The following is a 14,475-nucleotide window of genomic DNA, read 5'->3' as shown; positions in this document are numbered from 1 at the left end:
GGGAGCCCCCCCCCGATCCCCTCGTGTCCCCCCCCCTCCCTCACACACCCCCGGGGGGCAGCACCGCGGGGGGCGCCCCCTCGGTGTGCGTGTGGGGGGGGGGGGGCACCCTGCGCGCCCACGCGTGAACGCCGTGCGCGTGCCCGCTGCGCGCGTGCCCGACGCGCGCCGCCCCCCCCCCCCCCTCCCCCAGGAAGCGGCGGGCGCATCACATGGCCGCGCGGCGCTGCCATAAACACGCCAAGATGGCGGCCCTCGCGCCGCCCGCCCGCCCGTGCTGCGTCACGGCGCCCCCCCCGGCCCCGCCGCCAGCCCGCAGGTGGGTCCGGCCCGGCCCGGCCCTGAGCGGGGCGCGGGGGGCGCCCGGCGGGGACCCTCGTCCCCTCCCGGGCTCCCGGCTCCGACAGCGCGGCCGGGCGCGGTGCTTCCTTCCCCCCCCCCCCCCTCATTGCGCACTGCTATTTTGTGGGAGGGGGAGAGCGGCTGGGGGGCTGCGGGGGGCCGGGAGGGTTCCGGGGGGGAGGCTTCGTGCGCGGCCGTGCCTCAGGGGGGAAGGGGGCGAGGCCCTGGGGGCCGCCGGGTTACCGAGAGCCCCCCCCCCGGGTCGCTGCCGAGCGCGCTCGGTGCTGGTACCCGGCCCGGGTGGGGAGGGGGCCGCGCTGAGGGAACGTGCCCGCAAAACAACGCGAAAACACGCCGAGTCACCGGCCCCCGGGGGCTGGAGGGGGAGCCGGAGCTTCAGGAGCAGCCAGGCCGAGCTGGGAGGCTTTCCGAAACGAGGGGCGGCAGCCTGCGCTGACGATCAGATATTCTTAAATAACCCCCGTGGAAATAACGCGGCGCCCTGGCCGTGGCGCGAGTCCGCGTGCTGGGTGCCGGGCTAGCTGAATGTTTTTTGTTTGCAAAGGCAGGGAGGGTTCTCGAGACGGTAACAAGGAGCCAAGTTCTGCGTTTTCGCACACCTGTTTGCACGGAGCCCGCCCCGCGTGCGTGGTCCGGCTGGAGCAGCGCGAGACTCGGCGCGTGAGGAGGCACAGCAGGTTTGTGGGGGACAGGAGCGGGGTCCTCTGGGGGAGAACGGCCCCAGCCCCGAGCACGTTGGAATAGGTGTGAGACTGGAACCGTCGGGGTGCCGGGGAGTTGGGTGGGACCGCTCACCTTTGCGGTCACGGATCTTCTTGAAGCAGCCTACCAGTAACCGCCGGAGCAAGGGTAAAATCGTCAGGCTCAGATGAAGACACACCTGAACTGCCAAGTAGCGGCTCTCCTCTAACCGCCTCGGCCTCCGAAATGTGGGATTCCCAATTCCGCTCCTCTTCCGTTCTGTTGAAACGGGTAGATTGTTTTTTTTTTTTTTCTGCTGGAACAATGTGGTGTGAAAACGCTTCAGAGTGGCAGCAAATGGTTCGTTTGTCGGGCACGTCCCTTCCTTTCCAAAAGTCACAGCTGTACGTACGGATTTTCTCCAGCATTTTTTACAAAGTTCTTTGGTGGTTTTTTTTCTTCCAGCAGCAGATGATGTAATTAATTACAATTGGTGGCAAATCTGCAAGTTTTAGGGTATACGTTTAAGTCATCTGTGTCATCATCTGACGTCAGTATTGCATAATCTGTTGACTGTCCCCTTTTTATGTAATGTATGTTTGCAGTTTGTTTTAAAATGTACAAATATTTTTTTCCACTGCGTGCTTCTCCTCAGATATTTCTTGCTTGTCTCACCATTGCCCTCTTCCGTTAAAAACTTGTAAAACACCATTTTGGTAGTTGGATCCGTCTGAGCGTTACGCCTTTCTCTTTTAAAAACAACCTACTTAACATCTCCAGACATGCTCTTCTCCAGGTAAGTTATTTAGAGCAGTAAACCACGTCTGGAGTTTTTGCTTCCTGCTGTTAGAAGTACCAGAGCAGCTTGTACTGAGGAAGTCCATCGGCATCATAAATTAACTTTTTATAATAACGCATTTTCTGTGTAAAAAAAAAAAAGTGTTATTTTTTAAACTTAATTATTTCAGAGGTCAACGCGATTTCCTTAACCAGAGGTGTGTGTGAGTAGAAGTAGTTCCGTGATCTTCTCAGCAATACATGTTTAAAAAAACAGAAAAAGTGGGGTGCAAAATACTGGTTGATATAAGTGTGACTTGCGGTATAAGTTTTGATTTCACAATTCTGTGTTTGGATCCTGTGACCTAAAAGTTCCAGTTGCGTACTTCAGCCCGCGGAGCCTTGAGGCACCCCTTCTGCCTCTTCCAGCTGCAGTCCCTCGTGAGCACAGCTGGCTGCTCGGTGTCCGGCGCTGCTCCCGTCGGGAGCCCCCTCGGTAGGCACAGGAGTGGGCGCCCGCGATCCCGGCTCTCGCGGCGCATGTGACAAACCCTGATGAAGCCCAGCTGAACGCGTTCGTGGCGCTGTAAAATTCCACCGCCTGCCAGAGTGCTCCGCTGCCTGGGCGAGCGCCTGGCGCGCTCGGTGCAGTATGCAGCGCGGTCGCGGTGTGGTGCTGCCCTCTACTCGTGCTGGTCGTGATCCCAGCCTTCGGCTGTCGCCCACGCGGTGCAGCTCCGCCGACTTAACCTGGCTCGTGGCCACGTCTGCCTGCTGACTGTCTGGTTCATGACATTCGGTTCTTGAGTAGCGTAAACCAAGCGCTGCTCTCTAGCTCCGGTGAGTTTAACGGGGAGAAGGGGTGCCCTCATTTTCTCCAGCGTTAACTGTAGAGGGGTAAGTTAACCTTTCTCCATTACATGCAGCATTGGCGAATTGGATTTTGAAGGCTGTTTTGGTCACCACGGTCATTAAGATAGCACTAATTATCTGAATAATTTTTTGAGCTGGAGCCCAACATGCAAAGCCACTTCAGTTAAATACTCCCGAGCCTCTCACCTGGCAGCTGGGCACCCGTTGAGGGCAGTTTGGGGCTCGGAGGCGTGCAAGGGATGAGAAGACAGAGGAAGCACCTGGCAGTGCGTGGAGGGGCCGCGATGACTGACAGGCTGCCCTGGCTCAGTTATCACAGTGCTGATGCTGTCTCTTGTAAAGGTACAGTACTGTGATAACTGAAGGATGGCAGCCATCTGAGCTTCACGGGGCCCGCGCCCACCGCGCCCCATCCCTTTGATTCCAGGAGCTGACGGACAGACGTACACACAACGTCCTGCTCAAGTGTCCTTGTTCTAAACACACCTTGTCATGTAAAAGTCACGGGTTAAGAAAACTTAAGATTGACTCGAATAAAAATTGTGCTTTACTGGGAGTTTGCCTCTTAGTTGTCTGTTTGACATTCCAGAAATGCTGTGCTTGAGAAGCTTCAATAAGGGTCCCAAAAGTGGGGTCCTGCGCGGCTGGGGGAGTATTTGGGAGAAGAGGTAAAGCAGTGTGGGTCAATGGGTCGTACCAGAAAAATGGGAACGACTGCAGCTATACAGTATCTTTGTAGATACATTTACATATTTCTTGTTAAAGACAGCATGATTTTAGCCGGCTAGTGTCCCCACCCGCTCTGTTACGTGGGAGTGGGCAGAGGGGCAGGGCCCATCTCACATCTTCCAGCAGCCCAGGGCGATGCGGCTGCTTGCAGCGGGCACGGCAGGGAGGCGGTGCAGCCACGGTGGGGCGTCCGGTGCTCGCTTGGGGCTGGGGCTTCTCTGCCTTGGCCAACAAGACTGCAACTTCCTTGGGTAACTTCTGTCGCAGTTCCAAGAAAATACCTAGAAAAGGTTTTTGGGGCCCCCGCTTTTGGTGAAGCTCGAGTCCGTCGTCGTCGTGTGGGTGGCAAACCAGCAGTGCTGGGCGGCCGAGGTGTGTGCGTGTACCGGGGTCGTGAGTGGTGGGCAGCGAGCAGCCCTGTGGGGTCTGGTGTGAGCCCAGCAGGGACCTGCTGGTGTGTTGGCATGTGCCCGTCCCCAGTGTCCCCCCAACCTGCTGGTGGGTGCCTGTCCCCAGTGTCCCCCCGGGGGAACGTCCAGTCCTCAGCCTGCAGAGGCTGGAGGCAGAAACCTGCGGAGGTCACGATTTATTCTTGATACTGACACTACCTGTGGTTGTTAACCCTGCAGCACTTAGAAGGCTCTTAATTCTGGATGGGGTGATTAATAACCGTCCGGGCCCTGCCCTGTGCTGCCCCGCACCACTGCCGCTTGCGGAAGAGGATTAGCTCGGCCAGCAGCTGCTCCAACGTGGCAATTACACGCTTTGTGCTATTTCTCTGATCTTCTTCGCTGGAAGGTGTTTGCCCGAGCGTGCTGCTGGCTGCGTCTGCGAGCCCTGCCAGGGTCGGGGCTGTGCTGCTGCGATGGAACGTTTTGCCAGCGTGCGTCATTTACGCGGGGGAAATTATTACTGGTGGTGTGATAGCGGCTCAAGTCTGCATCTGGAGGAGGGCTCTGTTGTACTAGAAACCGTGCAGATGATAAAAAAGACATCCTGCTAACAAGAGTTAAAGTTCTAGATAGATTAAAATCTAAGCAGTCAACCCTCGACTTCCTTTCTGCCTCTTTCCGAAGCTCGAAGGGACCCCTTGACCGGGGCAGGAGGAGCACCCGGAGGCAGAGGGGGTCACCTGGCAGCGGGCAGCAGCCGCGGCTGTCCCTGGTCCTACGGCAGCGAGACGCCTGCGCTGCCCCTTCCCGGCCGTGCCCTGCTCGGGGTTTGCTGGCGGCCTGCACACGAAGTCCCACGAGGGGAGATGAGAGGGGCTGTGGGAGCGTTCGTGGGCTTGCAGGCGGGCACGGGCAGGTCTCTCTTCCCCACGGGGAGCAGCGTAACTGCCGGGAGGAAGATGCAAGTTTCGCTGTGGAGCGGGTGCACGGAATAAGGCTCCTTACCTGCCTAGCCTTGAGTCAGATTTCAGGGCGGATAAGCGAGCCAGGCTGCTCAGTGAGACGCGGTAACTGCCACACCGAGCACTGGTGAAAGCCAGAGCGAAGCTGCCAGCTGAAGTGACAGTGCCGCTGGGCTCCTGGTTGTGATTCTCATTTCCTGTTAAAACAAGCACAGCTTCGAGTCCTGGCATGGGACAGGAACTGAAAACGCTGTCTGTGCCTCAGAACGGCACCTCTCTGATCAGATTTAACGGGAGCCTTTATCTCCCTCTCTTGCTCAGTGGACACAGCGTCCATCTCTTTTCCTGTAGCTTCCGACTGATAGCATAATCGGACAGACTTATTATAAATACTTGTGGGTTTGCTATGTCTAAATATTGCTACACGCGAACAATGCAGCTATCAAGTCTTTTTTGGCAGTGGAACGCTTCCTCCCACGAACTGTGTTAAAGCAAGATGTAAACAACATGCACACAGCGATATATCACATCACTTTCTTCTCAAAAATAAGCTCCCGGAGGGCCGTCCGTTCTCTGATAAAACTTTCTGCAACGTATAAAAGCTTTGATGCCAAGGAAAGGCGATTCTCTTGTGACATTTCTCAGCTGTCATTCTGGACGGATTCGTTCTGCCCCAGCGGTTCTCAGGCTTTTTCACCAGGAAAGTCCCTTTTCCCATCTGGAGGCTGTCGCTGTCCCACCCACGTTTCGCCGAAGAACAGCAGCTCTGCTCCTGCCACATCTCCTCGGGGCCGCGAGGCTGCAGACCAGAACGGCTGCTCGGCTCCTGGCTCTCGTCCACAAACCATCCTTTTAGGGTAAGAAGTTCTGCTCCGAGGGAGCGGGCCAGCCGCTATCTGCCTCTGAAAACAGCGGGATAAAAGACATCCATTGTCTGCTAGCACTGAACCTTGGAGCCAGGTGAAGGTTTTGCCTTTCCCCTTTTTTTTATTTTCTTTTTTTTTAATGTGACTTACTGTACAGCAGAAAGCATCAGCACCAGCAGACCTGGCTGTGGTTGTACTAAAAGGAGAAGGAATCCATCCCAACAGAGTTCCAAGCACGCAGTTGTCATTCCAAAGTCCAGCAGTGCCCCATATGAATCAGGCACTGTTTTAATTACTGTTCATTCAAATTGTCTCTGGCTAGCACGAAGCACTTCCACTTGAACTTTAGTCCAGGCCTTCTTGATTAAACATTTCTATAAATCAAGAACCCTAACTGCAACGTCTTGATAAGTGCAAGTATTAGTTGCCCTGGAATGTAACGATGACAAACTTGTTTTTAGGTCAGGTTAAGCAATTGCTGAATGTGAGCCTAGAAATGTTGGGCAAACTAGAGTGAAAAAATCGAACAAACAAAAGGAAGAAGCTGGTGAAGACTCCGGTGAAGCCTAGTGGAGTGATGAGAAACATTACCAGCTCAGCCCTGCAATATTATTTTTCTTCAGATCCAAGGGTATTTTCTTGGCATACCAGCTCCAAAACAATCCCAGCTACAGCACGCTGCCTGCAAAATTTCACGAGCGTGAAGGGAATTCAGCATGGACTCGTGACAGGCAGGCTCAGCTCAGCTGTGGCGATATTTTCACCTAGCATAAAACCAGATGAACGCGTTCGAGCTGCGTTCCCCTCCAGCCGTTCCCAGCGGAGTGCCGTGGTTGTCTCCCCGCTCCCGCTGCCAGGTGAGGGGGGTCCCTCTCCACATGGAGCAAACGCCGCAGTAACGGATGGCAACGGCACGTGCCTCCTACGGGGAGAAGTGCTCCCCGAGTGTGCTGCCTGAACAAAGGACGACGCGATCGTTTTTCCCTTCTGCATAAAATATTTCTGCCCGCATCTCACGTTGCTTGTGCACAAAGCACGCGGGGCTGGAGGGGGGGAGTTTGGGCACCGCTGAGCATTTGGGGGCTGAGAGCTGGCTGCACAGCACCCCTGCGTCCCCATATCTACCTCCACCTCTGATAGGAACAAATAAAAGTGTCTCCATCCAGCGCTGATGGTTCCTCCTGACTCGGATAGTGTGCAAACCCTAGACTTCTGTCAGTAGCTTGACTCACAAAGGGAGACTGGCATTAATCGATGTCGGGCTGGGGACAGAACTACTCACAAGGAGCTGGGTGTTGTGGCACAATACCAAAGCCACTGCTGTCGTGTCTGCGTTCAGGCAGGTGATAAATTCGGCATGGTTTGACTTGATACGTAGTTTGTTCTTCGTAACATTTCACAGGAGCAGGAGAGGGCACGGAGGTATGTGTGGATGAATATACTCCTACAGAAGGTCACGCTTTTGTATTGTGCTGATATTACTGTTTCTGGGACCAAACCTTGCGCTTTTCTTCAGATGAAAGGTGAAACTCTGGTCCCGGTCCCAGATTCCCCATTGACTTCAAGAGGAGGAGGGCTGCACTTGGTCTTCGTTTTAGAGATACAGGGGAAGGTTCACCTGACTCTGGGAAAAAACTCGTTCAGCTGTAGCAGAGAACAGGGAACAAAGAGGCGCCGCTGCTGGCTGCGAGCAGGAGGTGGGCATGGGGGGCTCTTTCTGCCTAAATCCCTTGAGCACCCACCACACGCAGAGATGTGTTGGCACCATAGGTTCCGGCTTTTGAGCTAAAATAGCCTCTCCGTGGCCCCTCACCTCTTGCAGAGGGTGGTAGGCAGATTATTCCTTCTTGTTCCAGGCAAAAGCACTTGGCTGTAAAGCCAAAGACCACGAGGAGCCACCGAGAAGAAGGAGGACACCTCTCAGGCACCTGGCAAATCCTCTGGGCCGTGCTCCAGTGCTGGCTTTGCATCAGTTGTGAGACACGTGCTCATCTCACGCGGACCATGCCGTGGGATTTGGGTTTTGGTTCTGGCGCGGCCACCAAGCCCTTGGTTTGTGTGGCTCAGGACATGTCCATCCCCAGTACTGTGCACAAATCGGCCTCCTTAAATTAAGGCAAACCCAGTATGATTCGGTGCTCTGCAGCTGCTGGCCAGCGCTGCCGAGGGAGCAGAGCAGCGGCAGCCCGGTGGCTCGGGAGGGATGGAGAGGACAGGAGGCTATCGGCGGTCCCACAGCTGCTCCTTGCCGCCGCCGCCTCCCCACGGTGAGCCAGAGAGCTCACTATCGATTGCCCTCCATTTTAATTAACTCCAGAAGCAGGCAAAGTACACTGAATAATTCAAGAGAGACATGTGTTTAAACGTTTGCAAAAGCCTCAGATTCTTCCTGGCTAAAAATAAGCCTGTGAGAGAGCAAATTACTGCCGTTAGAGGTGCTGGCAGATGGAGAGCAGAGCCACGGACCCCATCCTGGCACCGTCTTGTTGCTCCGCTCGAGCGGAGCCCAGCCGTGGGTCTCGTCCCTGCTGCTGGGACCAATCCGGGGGTGATGAGGGTGGAAAGTTCAAGGGAAAGAGTCCAGGGCTGCAGGCACAAGGGCAGCACCGGCCCAGAGGGTTTAATTCTGGTGCTAGCAAAGAGCCCTGGGGAAAGGGCCAGCAGAGGAGGTGAGGCTGGTGGTTTTGGTCGTAGCTCTGGAGTCCCCGGGGTTTCTCTGCTTTCTCTAACTGGGAGTCTCACGTCCTGTGGGTACGGAACAGAGCGTGACTTTAACAGAAGCACACAAAGAGAAACGCGACGGCGCTGGTGCCCTTTGGGTCAGCGTTTTGGAGCAGCCGGGCAGAAGCGGCCCTTCCCGAGGGAAGCGGTGAGGAGGAGGCAGCGAGGCTCCATGCCGACGTTCCTGACCACTGCCCGGGCTGGCCCGCCGATTCGGTGCATTTCATTTACAAGCGATTTCCTTAAACGTGTCGGCTTCGTGTTCCCAGAATGATAAAAAAATGCCATGTGTTGTTTTTGAGAGAAACTTCCATCCTGTGCAGAACAACAGCTTCTCGGGACAGCTTGTGGCGCCGCCCCTCCAGCATCCGAAGCCTTCCTGCGTTCTGGGGTGAAACGCAGTGCTCCAGGGGACTCTCGAAATTAAAGCTTCCAGAGGCCTGTTGCTAATGAAGCCTAATTAATTTTGGATGTAAATTGGACGTGCTGCTGCAGTTGCATTTGAATCCCCATTAAAGGAAAAGTCATTTTAATCAAACCCCACAGTGGGTGTTTTATCTGGCAATGATTAGAGGAGCACAGTGTCTGTTCAGCTCCTTCTTAGTCTAAGGATTTTTCACTTTTTTGCCCTTTTAACTCAGATAAATGCAAGGAAACACACCACAGCCTTTCAAAACTATTAAGTGAAATACAGAGCGCTTTGCTAAAGAGGCCAAGCAGTTACATAAACGGGAGACAAATCCTGCACTGCTTTTCACCTCCCTAAGTTCCACGGAGTTTGACGGCAACATCAGCTCTTTTTACAGCAGTTTGCACCGCAACCCGAATGCTGTCAGAATATTCTGGCCCCACGGCTAACGATACCGAAATGCACCACAGCAATACGCTCTTACTGCAGCCCAGCCGTCGAACGGGCCCGAGCCTCACCGTCCCCACCTCTACGATCGCTGGCACTGTTCATTTCCCTCCAGCCTCGCCGTCCCCACCTCCACGATCGCTGGCACTGTCCTTTTCCCCCCTAACACCCCGCAGACGGACACGCAGCCCTGCTGCATGCGCTGTGTCCGTGCCGAAGCAGCGCGGCAGGAGGAAGGCAAAGACGGGGGCGCTGACCTCCTGGTGGTGGCACCGCTCGTCTCAAGGGGCTTGGAAAGTCCACAGATCTCCAGATCTGGAGTTTGCCGTCCAGCTCTTATTTCTGAGCCCCCCTGTGCCACTATTTTATGATTCTTTGATTCTTTAATTCAGTGACTCTCTGACTGTGAACACCACCCTTCCTGGAAACATGACGGTAATTCTCCGGGCGACAGAAGGAAGGGGGAATACGGCAAACACCACATAAAACTGCTGCTCTCCAGCAGAGACCAAGGAGATCAGGAGTGGGGTTTGGAGCTGGCCACCACCACCACTCTGCTCCATTTCGTCCGGGACAAGCCACAGGCTTTGGGCTGCACTGGTTGCGCCGTGCCAGCCGCTGGTATATTTTCATCAGAGAAAGCTGAAGAAAATCCAGATAAGACTTTTGCTTCGGTGACAGGGAAGAACCAGAAAGCTGGCAACAGGAAAAAAAACAGCAGACAGATGCAGGTAGCAACACGAACGCTCCCGCTGCAGGACCGAGGCACGGCAGCAGCATCCCCGCGCTCCCGAGCTCAGAGCCAAGCGTGCGAGCTCCAGTCCCCAGCCAGGGAAGAGGGAAGTCGGGAAGCAGAGCTACGTGCTCGGCTTCCCACGCGGCTCTGCCAGCTCGCAGGCCCCGAGCAGGAAATCCCCCCGCAGCCTGGCTTTCAGCAGCGGCTGCCACAGCACCCTGGGAACAGGGACTGCTTTGGACAGGCACGATTTGAGCTTTTTTTCAAAGTAAATTTAGATCATCAACAAGGAGTACCTCGCCTTCCCAGACGGAGGTTGTTGGAAACCCCAGTTAGCTTTAAAAAAAAAGTGCTGGTGGTGGTTGGGGTTGAGAACGGTATTTAGAAGTAGTTAATTAGGAAGAAATAATTCCCACATTCCAGCTGTCTCAAAATAAATTCTTTCACTTGCTTTTCCAAGCAGAGACAAGCACTCTGAAAGCAGTGTCACAAACACGTTTTCACGCATGTTATGTGAGCACAGGAAGTTTAAGATAAATTCAGCAACAGATCAGATGAAAGGGCTTGTGCACTTGCATATCTATTTATACAGCCCCCGGGGCAAGTCCCACCCCGTCACTGCAGTATCCGGGGGCCTCGCACTCCCTAAGATATTGTGTGGTGATGGTGTGCGGTGCTATCCACTTCACCGATGGGGAGGCTTCGCAGGGAGGATGTCTTGCCCGAATTTCCCCGCTGCACCGCTGACAGGCATCCAACGGATGGTTTAGGGCACCCTTTTTGCCTGGCCCAGCTCTGCACTGCCCCGCGGTGCTGGTCCTGCTCCTCCGGCCCCGTGTCCCGGCTGCTCCTCGCACTACGGCCGCGGGGCGAGGCCAGCCTGGCGTGGGTCCGGCTGGGAACAGCTCCTGCCATCTGCCTCAGGAAAAATAGCTCTGAGTGAGAAGATCAGTTTTGATGATCTTAAGGAAAAAATCCCCGACATGCTCTACTTTGTAACTCCCATCCCTGGAGGGAAAACTGGAAGAATGTTTTTCTTTGGGGAAAAAAAAAAATTATAAAATAAACTCTAATTTGAACAGCAGTGAGCATAGCCTGATGCTCTGCAGAAGCATACAAGAGCACAGAAATTTATTGCCAGTGTACTTTCTAGTGCCATTACAACGTAAGGAATTGCTGACATTGAAAGGCAGAGGCCAGTTTTACACCTTACATAGCTCCTCCGGCTTCCCTGCCTCCTCCTGATCTTCGCTAGCACGTTTGAGAAGAACCAGACTCCAGACGTACTGCCAGGAACAAACCAAAGACAAGTGAAACCGCTCAGATGGTGTTGAATCACATTTATGTAAGGGTGCAGTCAATTCCAAGCTGATGGCATCAGCGATTTATAGCACTTTACTGTACGCAGAGCCACTTGCTGTAGTTTGAAGCGCTATGGAAAAAAAGTTTTTTTTAACATTTATACTGTTTTAAATCGTGTGAAAACCTCACCTTTTCAAAGATAACCAAAGCAGAGGTGATGTTTGGCTTCTGGAAACTTGAAAACTGAAGTAGGGGAAAATTTGTACGTAACTGCCCACCCTCTTCTTTAAAGAAGGCTGTAAGAGATAACTCGTTTGAATTTCATTTGAGTTTTAATTCACAAATACCAAGAAAGTCAAGTCTAGATATCTACTTTTTTTTTTTTTTTCTTGGAGGACATCAGTGCTTCCTGGAAGTTGCAAAATAAAGAAATAAGTAAGATACGAAGCAATTCGTCCGACTTGTCGCTCCACCCCAGTACGGTACTTACAGGGGTAGGAAAAAATGTTTTGCATCAAAGACCTTTTCTGCAGCTCTTTGCAGGCCCACTCGCTTTATGAGCAGGAAAACATACTCAGCTACAAGTACCTGTGATTAATTCCACAGAGAAAACCACTTTCAATGTTTTAATATAAAATTACATCCTTGCCATAGGATGGTGTGTTGTGGTGAAAGCAGACTGGGGGGTCTGAGCACTTAGCCTGCTTTCCCAAGGAATAGGTTTTCTGAAAATGGAGTCTGTCTGTCCGTCCGCCTGTCTGGCAGCCTGACGTCCCCACTGACAGCTTTTGAACTCGTTGGTCGCTTCCAGTCAACTTAGCAGGGAGATGGCGGTGTTAAAAATACTAAATTCCTGAAGATTTTTGTGAAACTGATAGCTGGAAAGAGCAGAGGGGTGTACATCGGTGCTGCCCCAATGAGGAAAATGGGCAGATCGATCACTATGTTTGGGGATGGGCAGGAAATCCTGTTATTAATAGAGTTTGGGGATTAATTTCTAGAAGCGCGTTGATTTCACCGAAACTACATGTCACAGAACAACCAGCAGAAATCAGAGGACACCACAGTCCTGAAATTAAGGAGAAAAAGCAAAAAGCTCATGTTGTAGGCAGGGCCAGGAGACTAAACACACAGTTTCTGTAAGACTGTAGGTGCCACAGGAGCCCAGCCCCGTTTTTGGAATGGAGGTGTGTGAGCACATGAGAATTTAGCCCTCTTTGAAGGACGTGGCCCTTGGGAGCCTGGGTCACCCCTGGGCAAGGTCTCGGGCTCTGAGCACTGGTTTAGATGGGGGCAGAGGTAAAGCTGCTCTCCTCTGAGCTGCGGCCTCTGTGAGCAGCCCCGGGCTAAGCCCCTTATGCAATCCTTCCGTCACAGCCTTCTTCTTGGCTTTGGTTTGATTTGCAGCTCTGATCTGGATTTAAGGACATTTGCAGCATCAGTAGCTGTGCCGGGAAACGAACACTGACTGTAATGCATAAGTAATAGAGATCTGGTATGTTACGAAGCATGAAAACTCACCAAGGAAAGCTGATTTTATCACCATGCAGGCAGAGCCGCAGAAAGGGCTAGCAAGAGTCAAACAAAATCAACGGAAGTGCAGCCCTGTCAGGCAAATCAAGGGGGAATGCAGAATAAAAAAGCAAGAAAAAGTCAAGGCCTAGAGCCATGGCACGGTCGCAGGTGCCACCAGCTGCAGCCACAGGTTTGACCTCTCTCCTTCCAACCTCAGCAAAGATCACCAGCACGGTGGAAATGGGGCGAGACGCCAGTGCTCTCTGCTCGGGGCCATACCCGTGCACCCAGAGCACTGGTAATCCAGAGACAACAACGCCACGTGGCAGGGAAAAAAGATGAATACCGTGAAATAGCATCCGAATTACACTTTGCTGTTTCCCTGACGGCTCTGAAAAGAGGGGCGGGGAAGTGCTGGCTTGTTTCCTCTTGGGAAAGTGGGAAAAAAATCCATGTCCATCTATCTTTAGTTTGTAAACTACAACCACATGGACATGCGCATACGTGCAGTGATGTGCAATCAGCCCCCGCCGCCCAGCTCTGGTGTGGGAGATGAAAAGCCTTGGGGTGATTTCCAAGGAGAAAAGCTTTGAAAATTGGGATAGCCAAAGCATGAGGCAGATAAGCTGGGACTGATGAGCGGGTCAGCGTATAAACACTTCGTAACAGCAACGGCACTTGCGCACCCATGTACTGTTGGTGCGTGAGAAGGCCTCGACAAAAAGATGCCATCAGCGTGCTCTGATTAAACCAAAGCAAATGACGTGAAACTAGCACTGTGCTGAAAGCAATCACGTTTACCATTCTTTCTTTGTTTGTTGTTTTGTGTGTTTTTAATGCTCGATTTGGCTATTAGGACAATGCCTGTGAAATGCAGCTGGAGCCTGGCTCTTCTCTCAGAAGAAAATGCCGGGCGTGTGTGCATGTGCAGGAAGGGGGCAATCATTTTATTGAAGTGAATTGTTTTCTTACTGATATTACTTCCACTCAGACTGTTTCCTGTGAGTTTGAGAGTTTGAAACCACAATGAAGAAACCAATTTCTTTTCTGTGCAGAGGGGAGAATTGTTTATCTCATCATTTCGGTGTAAACACCAAGGTATTCACACTGCCGCGTTGTGCACATCTGCGTGGAGACAGATAGGCTTTTTTTTTTTTTTAAGCGGATCAAAACACACCAGCGTTATGGCAGTATTGTTTTCACTAGAAGATGAAGAGCTCAGAGAAAAGCAAATGCAAGGCGTTCAGGCAAGCTCCGTTTTGGATTTTTTGGTCAGGATTAAGGAAGAAACAGGCAAGTCCTGGTTAAAAGTCTTAACATCAGCCTGCCAGGCAGCAGTGCCTGCCTGCACCCAGGTGCTGTGGGAGACTTTATTAGTAATTTTTGACCACGAGAACCCTTCCACCCCATTTCTAACTACATTTCATAACACGGCTTTGAACGGCTGTTCGAAGGCTGAGGGACAGCGGACACCCCCCGCTCGGCACAGACTGCCCGACGGAGCTTTTTTAGGCACCGACTTTTGCCCTTGTGGACGCAGAGCTGGGCGCTGGGCTGCCTTCCCCGGCCCCCCCCCGGCAGGCAGACCCCCGCCGGGCCCCTCACGGGACTCCTCTCAGCGCCCCAAATGGCGGCAGCCCCTCGGCCCCCCCCTCCCCGGAGCGGGAGGCGGCCGCGGCCGGGCACCACCCCCCGGGCGGGC

At 53.3% G+C, this 14,475-nt stretch overlaps 2 long non-coding RNA genes across 2 annotated transcripts; one reads left to right on the top strand and one right to left on the bottom strand.

Moving 5' to 3' along the window:
- The first annotated feature begins 118 nt into the window (after positions 1-118).
- LOC310903088 lies at positions 119-1,698 on the top strand. Its single transcript, XR_014587266.1, has 2 exons — positions 119-319; positions 908-1,698. It is a non-coding gene; the product is annotated as an uncharacterized lncRNA (long non-coding RNA).
- On the bottom strand, positions 1,341-11,759 carry LOC310903090. The gene is made up of 2 exons (XR_014587268.1): positions 4,821-11,759; positions 1,341-3,704 (listed from the first exon to the last, which is right to left on the bottom strand). It is a non-coding gene; the product is annotated as an uncharacterized lncRNA (long non-coding RNA).
- Between the last annotated feature and the right edge of the window lie 2,716 nt (positions 11,760-14,475).

This window comes from Anser anser (assembly GCF_964211835.1).
Source record: "Anser anser genome assembly, chromosome: 8".
NCBI classification, from domain to species: domain Eukaryota; kingdom Metazoa; phylum Chordata; class Aves; order Anseriformes; family Anatidae; genus Anser; species Anser anser.
The sequence above is the reverse complement of the archived record's forward strand: the minus strand, read 5'-3'. Positions and strand labels throughout refer to the sequence as shown.